Below are 12,346 nucleotides of genomic sequence, written 5' to 3' on the forward strand. Positions count from 1 at the left end.
AGACCAAAAAGCTTCTGATCTCAGTTTTGATGTAATGTGTAGTCAGTGCGGTTTAGTTTTGTAGGACAGTATAGAAGATGTTGCAGCGGGGCGTGGCCTTATAATAAAGGAATTACGTGCACCATTAGCCTGAACTCAGAAAACCCTACAGAATGCAAACATATAGTCCCCGTCACATCTGAGAACACATATCAACTTGACAGCCGTGACTGCAAAGGTGGAGACAGGAGCCGCACCTTGAAAGCCCTGGCAACTTTTCATGTCTAGCAAACAGCCACATGTGTCAGACTTCTCCTCCCACGCTGCACATTTCACACATTCCTCAAGAATGCTTTTTTACCAGGTCAAGAGAATGAATCCAGTGCTGCATTGTGTGTCTCGCCGGCTTTGTGCAGCTTTTGGAGGTCATTCCTATAAGACTGTTTCATCTTGTGCAATTCTTTCTTTGCCCAGTCATCAGTTTTTCTGCAGTCCCATTCAAACTTTTGCTTCTCCCAGTGAGTATTTATGTCTTCATGGGCTAACCATAAAGAGAGCCTCCCTGTGCTTTCATTTCCTCAGTGACAGTGGGAATCCTGACCAAGGGCTTGAGCTCTGGCCATAGCTCTAACCATAACATATGCCCCATTACTTCCTGTTATCAATGATTACATAAGATTCGGAAACAAAGACATCCTAGGTTGTCAGGGCGGAACTACCCCCCCCTTCTTGATTTCCATGAGAATGGAATAAGTGCAAGTTTCCTGACTTTTGGCACAGTATTATACTGTAGGATTGTCATTCTTGCAATTCTTCTTGTGCATCCTCGTATAAAACAAGCACTGCTAGTGGCTCTGTGAGGCTGTACTGTGGCACAGCTGAATGCTAACATCAGCAGGATAACATGCTTGCGATACCATGCAGGTATAATGCTTACCATGTTTATTGTCTTTAGTTTAGTGTGTAAGCTTGTTAACATGTGCTAATTAGCACTAAACACAATGTACAGCTGCGTCTGATCCACCCGTTCTCATCCCAGGTTGTCAAATCTAATGCCGCTTTGTCATACTGATGCACGAGATTCCCTTTGGTGTCTGTTTGAGAGGCTCCCAGAAAGCCCCTTGGTTCACCAAAACTACTTGGTTAGATTTAGGAAAAGATAATTTTTGGTTTGGGCTAAAATAAGTACGTTAAATCTCAAGACATAAGTAAGTGACGTGACGCAAGTAACGCACTTAACATAATGTAAACATTGGACAAAAAACAGCAGTGCTTGCAGCCAGTAATGATGCACTCATATTTAGACATGCAGCTGAACAATGTATAAACATTTTGCCACAATAAAAGCTCAGGCTATTTTGTTATCTAAAAGCTTTAATTATGAAGCAACATAACAAGAAAATGTTGTGTTTTCATGAGCAGCAACTTGACCAAAGTCTTCTGCAGCTGAAAGCAAACATGAGGCGCACATGTCAAAGTACAAACATGTGACACAGAAGAGAAACTAAACTTCAAACTACAGAGATTCATTTAAAATCAAAAGTACTGACAGCTGAACACACAGACACCTCTTTCTCTCTGCTCTCTTGAGGTAATACATGCTAATTTGGGTGTAAAACGGTAAAACTTAAAACTTTAGCAAGGGCCTAATGTTGGCTTTTGGTTCCACGTGGAAGATGAACACCAGCTTCCTGCATGAGAGTCCCGTGTTTGTTTGACCCATCCATCCACCATATATCCTGTATTCTACATCACATGACACAGATGGTTACATGGAAGTTACTTAAAAGCCAGATGAATCTCACACAGGCAATAAAAGATACCTTGTGTGCCTGTATGAGACGTGTGACAAAGCATTGGTATTTAACGACCTGGGATGTAAGGAATAAAAATACAGATATTTGTGTTAAAACAAGTTAAAGAAAAACATTTTCAGAAAAATAAATACCTGAAAACTAGAATAAAGTATTTGTGCCTCATTACTTCCCACCTCTGAAAAAGTTTACAGCACTCTGACTAAAATGTGTAGCACCTGTGTTGCAGGACAAGCTGTTACAGGTAGCCAGCTGTGTCATGTAATGTCTTACTGTACATGCATACTTTTGTGTGCATACAGTATGCACTATGTGGGTCACTACAGTGGGATGGGTTCCCATTATGGACTGAGGATGCAGAGTGACATAGCCGGAACTTCAGCAGCGCTCCCCAGGGACGAGGCCTCGGTCCTGGGAATCAGTGGCCGAGAGTCAACTGGACCATCGCCGCTTCAGGCCGCAGCGGCACTGTGAACCTCCTTCTTTCCCAGCCCACGGCTGACATCTGAACAACTACTAGAATAAGCCCTGTTCCTCCCAGACTTTTGGTGGGAAGAATTGATGAATTTCTCTTCGAGGCAAAGAGGAAAGAGTTTTCTCCTGGGCGGTAACTATTATTAACAGGCCTGATAGATTGCTAAACATGGCAGTCCTTGTGGGAATGTTTAGTTGGATCCAATGTCATGTTTCCAGGAGTGTGAAATGATTTTGTGTGTGTGTAGCATGTCGTATCATGATCAGTCTGATCCACCTCTCATAGCTCGAGGAACTCTTAGCTCGGTAACAAAGGCCTGGTATCTGGTTCTGCAAGCTTGTTATTTGATTAAGACTAATCTCCGGGTTTTGATTTCAACTGGTTTTGTCTAAGGTGGAAGTACTTTTTGCTCTCTTTCTCTGTCTATACTAAAGTGCAGCCTGTTCAACTGGATTTAGGTTCTCAGAGCTAAAAAAAGGGCTGCACCCAAAGCAATATGTGAAGGGGAAGAGACATGGGAAAATGCTGACTGATTTAGGATGACAAATTACAGTAAAAAAAAAAAAAAGACATTTATTGCAGAAATAGTTGGGAAAAAAATGCTTATTGCATCAGCTCCTGGCCCAGAAGTAGCCACGTAGCCACATAGACACATAGCCTCCTGTAAAATTATAACTTAATGTTTTCATACATTGGTTTTTGTACAAATTAAACAAAAGTGATATAAAGTTTGATTGCCTTATTACAAGTATTAAGCAGCAATATATTGCTGTAATATTATTACTTTACCTAGTAATATGTAGTGTAAGAGATTACTTTTTGACCTAGGAAGGATATGTTATGATGACATGTATGTGCAGCAAGTCAGAGCAGGTCATATCAGCTGTTGGCCAAAAAAAGAAAACTAAGCAAAGAATGGAGGATGGGGGAGAGAATATGTGGTGACAGGATCTAATTTGAAGGTCGCACTCAGACAGGTCGACTGCCCACAGCGGGCATCTGGACAGCTGACAACAAAAGCTTTTGGATGTTAACACATCCCTGGATCGGATATTCAGCTTTGGGGCGCAACAGACAGTATCAGGCTAGCTGTTTCCCCTTGTTTCCAGTCTTTATGCTAAGCTAAGCTAACTGGCTGCTGGCTTCATATTTAATGGACAGATGTAAGAGTGGTGTCAATCTTCCCATCTAACTCTGAGCAAGAATAAACCTTTTTCCCAAAATGTCAAACTTTCTCTTTAAAGGACCGGTGTGTAGCATTTAGTGATGAGCTTGTAGATTGCAAACACGTTGCAAACTGAAAGGCCCTATCTAGTGTTTTGGTGCATTCGATTGACACCAAGAAAGTGACATTTCCGAGCTTCCAGTGGAAAATTTCAACTGGAACGCCCCCTAAAGTTGGACATCCAACACGGAAAGGAACCTCACCAACCTCGACCTCAAAACTGAATATGGCTGCTCCATGCACTAACAGTATGGGTTGTTTATTTGCACTTGTGTCTTATTAAATCAGTCGCACACACAGTACTGACTGTGGAAATGTTGCTATGGTGTTTATGTGCACAGAATATCACAGAATGCATTGCTATGAAGCACAAAATGTTATTTTCTGACTGGTTATACTGGAACACAGTAAATGGAATGGACCATTTGGTTTGTCCGCTCTGGGAGAGAAACATGGAGGTGCATCATGGAGGACCGCATGGACGAGGACCTTCACCCTCAGTATAAACAACTCATTCTAAGGTAACAAAAACACAACAATTCTTACTTTCTGTTGATTATACACCAATTAAAACTTACTTTTGAATATTGTATTCCATTTCTGGCACATTCAGCCCTGCTTTAAATTCCTGTAAATTTTGCACACTGGACCTTTAACTGTGTAATTTGTGAAGAGGGTTGGAATGAATGCAGATTTAATCTTCATATCAGAGGATCGGGCAATTACTTTCGTGTTTCTCATATTCCTGCAGCTGAGTGAGAGATGAGCTGATTTCAGTAATGCCGCCCACAGTATGTGAAATCCCTTGGCATGGTCAGAGACAGGAACGCCCTGGTGGATACAGATGGGCGCCATCAGGCAGGTTGGCCCCTCTGCTCCACTGGACCTCCACTGGACCCCTCCACCCATGGCAGGATCAAAGCCGGGCTGGACGTCAGGGGACAGGGGAGAATGATATCGTCATCCACCCCTGACCACACCATCACCACACGAACTCATATCATGGTATTTCCTGCAGATAGGCCTGGTATGCTCCTTTTTTTATTCTTGGGCTCTCTGGAATGTCAAATTACACAATATGCAAAGGGAAACATTGGATTTCACCATCACATGAAGTGTTTGTTTGTGTGCATCGCAAACTGCGGTGGAAAGCTCGGCACAAGCCAACGATTGACCAAAAATTTCTTTGTGGTCGAAGTGAAGTGGTCCTTTCAGGGCTTTATCATGCCACATAGGCTCTGCTTCCTGTATTCCTTTGTCTTCTATGCTTAATTGGAAAAGTGTAGTCTGTTTTGCAATGCCATAGTCAGCCAAGAATGCTAGAATGGTTTCAATTTAAGGACAAAGCCATTACAACAAGAGTTACCTCACAGAAACAATATTTCCCACTCCCACTTAGATCTATTAAACTGACAGTATTTGTCAGCGTGCACTGATGTGTTCAGTCTGCACACACTTCATAACCTGTTTCTCTGTCCGCAATGCATGAGGACCATTGTTGTGGCAGGCCTTAAAGGGATAGTTTGAGTTATTTGAAGTAGGGTTGTATGAGGTACTTATCCATAGTCGGTGTTTTTGCGACAGTAGATGGTGGTCAGCAGGCCGCCAGTTTGGAGAGAACCGGTGTAGGAAGCTAAGAAATGTACTGCTGTGGACAGGATCAGCAACAAAATGTGTTTTAGCCACCTAAAAAAAAAATTATATCAGTTTAAAAGAGCAGTGTGTTAAAGAATAACATCTGTTGAAAATGATTCCAAACACATCATCATCAGAATAACAGTCAGTTTGTCCAGGTAAAAGAGAGAAACTTAAATTTAGAGGGTGTACAGTTTATTACCAACAGTTGGTGCAAAAATGTTTCCTTTCTTTATATTTTGCAAGTTTATTTTGTTTATTTATTACCCTGAAATACCTAAGAGGCTGGATTTAGCTCATACTCATCAAACTTTAGACCTCAAAAATAATAATATTTAGAATATTTTATCCACTTTACCTTGACATCAGACAGCTTTTTCTGACAGGAGACTGCAGTTACATAAGCCACATATTACTCTCTCCAATCCAACCAAACTCCAGAAGGAAAAACAAGGATTTAACATCACAGAACAGGGGAGTTGCTGGTCTACTGCTGCCTCAATCTGTTAGTTTGTTTGTGTTATTTTGTGACTTTGGTGCTTTAAAAGGTTAATTTAGTTTCACCAAGGTCACACAAAAACACAAATAAACTAACAAATCAAAGCAGCGGTACACAAGCAACTCCTGTGCTCCGTGAGGTAAAAATACTGATTTTCTTAAGGGGTTTGGTTGCTTTGGAGAGAGTGATATTTATCTTACAGAATGCCAATTTTGCATTGGTTAAAATACATTTTGTTGCTGACCCTGTCCACAGCAGTGCATTGCTCATTTTCTGTGTGCATACACTGACTATCTCTTTAACTCTCATACTGATAACAGGTTGATTTCCTTCCCTCTGTTTGAATGCACGAGACATTTTTTTGGGGAAATTTAGTCCGTCTGAGTCCCCTGCTGAATTTAATCAAGCAATGAGATGAATTAAGGCTGGAGCTGACTCAGCCTTACAGAGGCCTCTTTATGCGGCTGCTGCAGTCGAGGGGGCCCAGGGTTAGCATGCATCACACACAGGAAAACACCAGGCAGCTCCCAGACAGTCCAGGCCCCAGCAGTCCGCCCCTGAATCCCTCCCCACTCGCCGTTTATAAGGGGGCATATCGCCTCGCTCAGAGCCACTTTCAAAGAGCTTTGGTTCACATTGCGAGGCCCCCCATTTCCTCCTCTCTCTCAGGAGGGAAATGTAAGTGTGCAGGAGTGGAAATGTCGCCGAGTCGAAGGGAAGTGAATAGACGAAGAAAGCAATGTTATTTGTGGAACGGTGAGGCCCATTGGCTTAAAATAAACTCACACAAAATGACTTACTGGAAACTGCTCAGTACTCTGCTGCTGATTAATGCCTCATTTTTCTACGGGTGCAGTCTGAGAGTGTCTGAGAGACGGACACGAAGAGAAAGACTAACTTTTGTTTGATCCAAGGTCACTGAGTGGCCAGCTGCAAGGCCCTCTATCTACCCCTGGGATCTGTCTTTCTATTGGACATCCTGCCCCTGATGAATTGTCACTCTTCTCATTTAAGATCACACAGAGGAAGCAGGCGGCTGCCAGGACACACCCACCGGTCCTCCTCAGGCCAATCGGCTCGCTCCAGTTGTCCAGCATCCTTCGCACTCAGAAAACCGCAGCTGCCACAGGAGCTCCTCTGCCGGAATTTTTGTTTGTGTCCTTCCTTCCCTAATCTCTGACCACACACACTTGTTCACTTGTGACAGGCAGCCGCTGCCTCTTGGCCCTGACCCAGCCACCGCCCCCCCCCACCCCACCCCAACCCCCGTCTTCTGCACCGCCCTGAGACATCTGTGTGTTGTGAAGCAAATGAGCAGGAAAGCTGGGGGAACTTCAGAGTCGACTGCTGGAACAGAACAAGGGGGCCCCCACAGCAGAGTTATATAACAGTCAGAAATCTATCCTTGCGCTCACATGAAGAACATAACTCTCTTCTGCAGACGCATGCCGAGCTCTCATACCGTGAACATGGACATTACTGCACATGCATGCATGTTTTCTTACAGTCTGGACAGACGCAAAACTCATCTTATCCAGATATCTAAGTGATTCTTTCTAGACATGAAGTTTGTTCACTGTGAAATGGGGAGGATGTGATCTCACCAAATTAACATCCAACCTATGTCGCTGGCCGCTTATGACTTAATCCAGGCTTCCCCTTTGTGCCAAGTGTCCCTGCCCCACGTGTAGAAAAATGAGTGTTCTTCAAGGACTCTGGAGAGGGATACTGGATCTACATGCAGTAGATCTAAAAATCCTCCCAAGTTGCAAATTTAGGACAGTTCTCACATTTTTAAAGGTCCAAGATTTCTGGGGATCTACTAGCAGAATATGGTAGAAATGGAATATAAGGTTCATAAATATCTTTTCATTCATGTATAATCACATGAAAATAGGAATAATCGTATTTTCGTTAGCTATGAAAGAGCATGTGGCACACGTCTTTTTTACAGAGGCTACCATTTTCTACAGTAGCCCTGAACACAAATTTAGGAATCCTACAATGGCAATGTAATGTATGTACACTGCTTGTGATTGGCTTATCCTGATATTCTTACCCTAACCCTACAGAATCATCAGTCTTCATGCCTAAACCTAACAAATCCAACCAAAGAAGGTAGCAAGTACTCAGGGACAGAGGGGGTGGGTCATGCCTGACATATGCATGGTCGGGGTTAGTTGCAATCTACAAACTCACCACTAGAGGCCACTAGATCCTACACACTGGTCCTTTAACGAGAAAAGTTTGACATTTTTGGAAATATGCTTATTCAAGGAACAAAAATCACTGCTGACCCTCAACATCACCGCTTCTCTGAATATAAATCTTCATATCTTCATTCCAACTGTCATAAGGCTGCTAAGCTCTTGTGCAATGAATACACAAGCACTTTAGCACTTACAACTTTTGTATTTTAATTAAAGTTCTTACTAACTTCTTACTTACTAGAACTAAGCTTGGTGTTTCACTCTGTTTACAGTCTTTGCGCCAAGCTAAGCTAACTAGCTGCTTGCTGTAGCTTCATATGGAAACAGGCAACTTTTCAGCCTGTTCACTGAAGAGGTACATCGAAAGTAATTGTAATGATGTGCACTGCATAGTAATAATAAAAGAAAAAATTCAACTTTAATAGACAGACATGAGAGTTGTATGGACCTTATTATGCAACTCTAGCAGAAAGTTCTCAAAATGTCAAACTATCATGTCAGAGGAGCCTTTACAGCAGCAGCATTTTGCAGTACGATCCTTAATGCCTTGTTCTAGCACCTTATAGAACCCCTTTTGTTTAAAGTGTACCCTCTTCCTCTCCCCGCCTCTGTCTGCTATTACTCCTGAGTGCGCAGTGGAGAATAGGGCAATGTTCTCAGAGGCTCTGCAAGGAGTGAGGGATGCAAGCTGCCGGACGTCAGACTTGTATACAGATTTAATGGAGGAGGAGGAGGAGGAGTAGGGGGGCAGGGAGGAGGATACAGCGGTGACCGAGGCCCAAACTGTAGAAAAGAAACCCTCTTGTGTTCACGACCCAGACGCCTAAAGACCAGGCCCGGATGTTGCTATCTGTCCCGTCATTGTCTCCTTAAAAATGTTGGCATTTGAGTTTGAATGATGGCTTTTAGTTTAGCCAAAACATTCCAAAGACGCCGTGTGGAAAACACCCTCTCTTTTCTGCGCTGATTTGACGTCGGACCATTTGTTTTCTAATCTCGCTGCGTAGTTGGGTGCAAATTAGCTGGTTGCGCCACTCAGATCTTCAGGATTGATGGTGGGAGTTACTCGAGCATTAAGGAAGTGGGGTTTACACATGCAAAAAATATAATTATGAGATGTTGGGTAGAGAAAACCACAGCAACCAAACAGTTATTTCTCTCCTGGAAACCACCTTCTTTCCCACTTTTCCCCCCTCGGCCCCTCTGCTGCAGTGAGTGGCACTGACAGGACGGCTTTGATGTGTGACGCTGGCGATAGACGCGCTGCTGATAGCCTGACCAGAATAGCATGTGAAAGAGCAAGAACATGCGACTACCCATGAACATTTGTGTCGCCTACTTTTCATGTTTGGGAACGGGTGTTTAGTCCACTTCCAGCGGGGGTGTAATCAGTTGATGCGAAAGCATATAGAATGCAACCATGTGACAGACAGAAGCCACTTTATCTCCTCCGCTGGCTGAGCTACACCAGCTATCACTCAGCACTGGGAGGAGCGTTCACCACTGTTCACACCACAGCATTCCAGCCATAGCATCCTCTTCTTCTACTGTCAGTAAACCCAAACAGCCAGCTTGACTCAGAGCACATGGGCAACCTGTAATCAAGCTTGGCCCTGAAACTGGCATGTAAAAGTAAATCCTGTGTTTATATCCGAGAGAGGAGGCCTCCCTCATGGAGCGCCTTACTTGATCTCGCACAGGAAACACATAAGATGATGTTAAGCTTCGAGCCGATCTCTGGGATTAAAGATCTTGACTATCACCCTCTTTCTCTGTCTTTGTCTCTTTCTCTTGATCTGTGGCAGTCTGCCCATCTCCGGGCCCCTGTGCTCTGGTGGGTTCAGTGGACTGGTATGCAGCAGGAATCTTTGGATCAAGGTGATTTCACGCTCCTCCACGTTTTCCCAGGGCTTTGGGCGCTCTCTGTTACCTCTGTGGAGGCCGGAGTGTGTGATAGCGGCTGACATGTGTTATCATAGGACACATGCACCAACAGAGGCAACGGGGTAAGGCTGCTTTATCAGTCTGACACCTCTGTTTCCCTCAAGTGTCAGGCTTTGACTGTCTGCTACTCTCTTACAAATACAGCTGCTAACTAGAACCATAGAGGGTTCTCTGGCTTGTCCTCGTAGGAGAACCTTCTCTGGTTCTTGTTAGATGCTTTTATAAACGTTCCACTGGGAATCCTTTCAGAGAATTCTACCTTAAACACAACATAAAGGGTTGGACCTAGATCTGTGAAAGGTAGTACCCAGAACCTCCTATGGGAGGTTCTACAGAGAACCCTTCTATGGTGTAATGAACCTTTCCCCCTTCTAAGCATGCCATCAACAACCCACCCAGGAGGTTCTGCAGAGAAACATTTTATATTCCAAGGTTTTTTTCTATCTAGAACACACTGAGGGGGTTCTAGGGGGAACCTTTTTTATATTCCAAGGGTTTTATCTAGAACCTACATTCTACATTTTCCAAGGGTTCTATCTAGAACACACTGACAGGTCTTTTTCAACAACATGGAACCACTCTGTTATGGTTCAAGGACCCAAGTTTGAACTGTTCTGAGCATTTCCAACAAAAAAAAAAAAACCTGGTTCGGAAACTCATTTTTGTATTAGAAGGGTTTTATCAAGAACCCACTCAGGGCGGTTTAATGAGAGCCCTTTTATATTATGGTATAAAAAATTGATGACACCTTGATGAGAAAGTTCCTCAAGGACTTCAACAATCCTCTGAGAACTTTTTCTTCTTAAAAGCGTTCTTTGGATGAAAATGGTACCCTTAGTCTTACAAAGAACCCTTGAGAAGCAAATGGTTCTTGGTAGAACCTTAGCCCTTCAGGAAGAACCGTTCTGGAACCTTTATTTCTAAGAGTGCATGTATGACTTCTTCAGCCTCTTGCAGTGGCGAGATCCCCTTTGGAGAAAAACAGCGACCTGTGGATTTGTCAGCCTCTCCACGAACGGACAAAAGGATAACCCCCCGACATGAAATCTCAATTCTTAGATGAATCCTCTCGAACATACACCCCCATCCTTTGAAGTAGAACTAATCTTGCTAACCTTGACATTCCCTCAGAGACAGTTCCCACTCTCACTTCACAGTCTGCTCTCATAATAGCTCCACAGTGCTGTTTTTTTTTTTTTTTTTTCCTGTCAATGAAGCTCCATATCTCATTCAGCTCTCCGGTGGTGACTGTGAAAATGGGGAAGTTTATGAAGTCATTTCTGCTTCTGTCATTCAGCTCGACTGAGAGTTTCCTCTAATGCTCACACATGATCGGAAGCAGCAAATTTAGATGCGTGTAAAGATTCTTTTTGGCATGTTTTGATGCCTTTGATAAGGAGTTTAGCAATTCCAGCTGCGCAGAGAAAACAAACAGGTCTGAAATGGCCTTCAAACATCAAAAGTGATAGGGAGTTGGCACCATAATGACTTCCTCTTCTATTATAATCCTACCTTTTTCAGGTTAGATCCTGTCTTAAAGGGACAAAATAACAAACACTTAAAGATATCCTGGAGACACCACAAGCACTCTCTGCAGATTTACGTGTCCATCCTCATACTTTCATCCTTTGGTATGCCACCATGCCAAAGGACTTCCTTTACGGAAAACTTTTCCCTGGAAAGGGATCAACATGCCGTACACACCCTTCACCATAAGGATGTCTGCAATATCACACTGTGTCCCATGGATTGCGGCTCATGTGGCAGGACTGTGACCTAATTAAAAGCACCAATGGTTTCAGAGAGGTTGTGCTCTAACTTTAGGAAGTCACACTTTATCAGATCCTGTGGTCACACTTGAAATAAGGAAATGCCAAAATTATTTACAAAGATTTACACGTCATAACAAGACCAAGCATTTGCAGCGATTCTAGAGTCTTTGTGACGTGGACTTTTGGCACAGCCTCCTTCAGCTAAATGCTAATATCAGCATGCTAACATGCTCAGAATGATTGCTAACATGCTGTTGTTTAGCACCTATAATGTTCACTATTGTAGTTTAGGGTGTTTGCTTTAACTTGCTTCCAGCCACATCTCTAGTCATGCTGCTAGCATGGCTAAAATGTCGCAAATCATGCAGAGAAATAATTAATGTCGTAGATTGCCCACTGAGTACTGAATCTGAGATATCTTCACAAAATAGCTTTAGTTTGCAGGTGATAAGCCCATATTTGAACCGCTACAGCCAACCGAAATGAAGCTTAGCTAGCTATGAGACATCTGGCTAATAAGCCAGCTGGTGAGACAGCTAATTTCCCAACTAGCTACATCTCGATAGAGACATGGTGCAAGTATTAAAACAGAAATAAATGGAAGCTGAGACTCACCCAAAAAATATATTAGCTACACCTTGCAGGTGATTAGCCTATATTTGAACCACGGCAGCAAAGCAGACGAAAGCTAAGCTAGCTAAGAGATATCAGGCTAATAAGCCAGCTAGTGAGCCAGCTAGCGTAGTTTAATATTGTTTATTGATGTGGTTAATGACATTGATCATTTACAAAA

The sequence above is a fragment of the Lutjanus erythropterus genome, chromosome 22 (assembly GCF_056507025.1).
Source record: "Lutjanus erythropterus isolate fLutEry1 chromosome 22, fLutEry1.hap2, whole genome shotgun sequence".
NCBI classification, from domain to species: Eukaryota; Metazoa; Chordata; class Actinopteri; order Lutjaniformes; family Lutjanidae; genus Lutjanus; species Lutjanus erythropterus.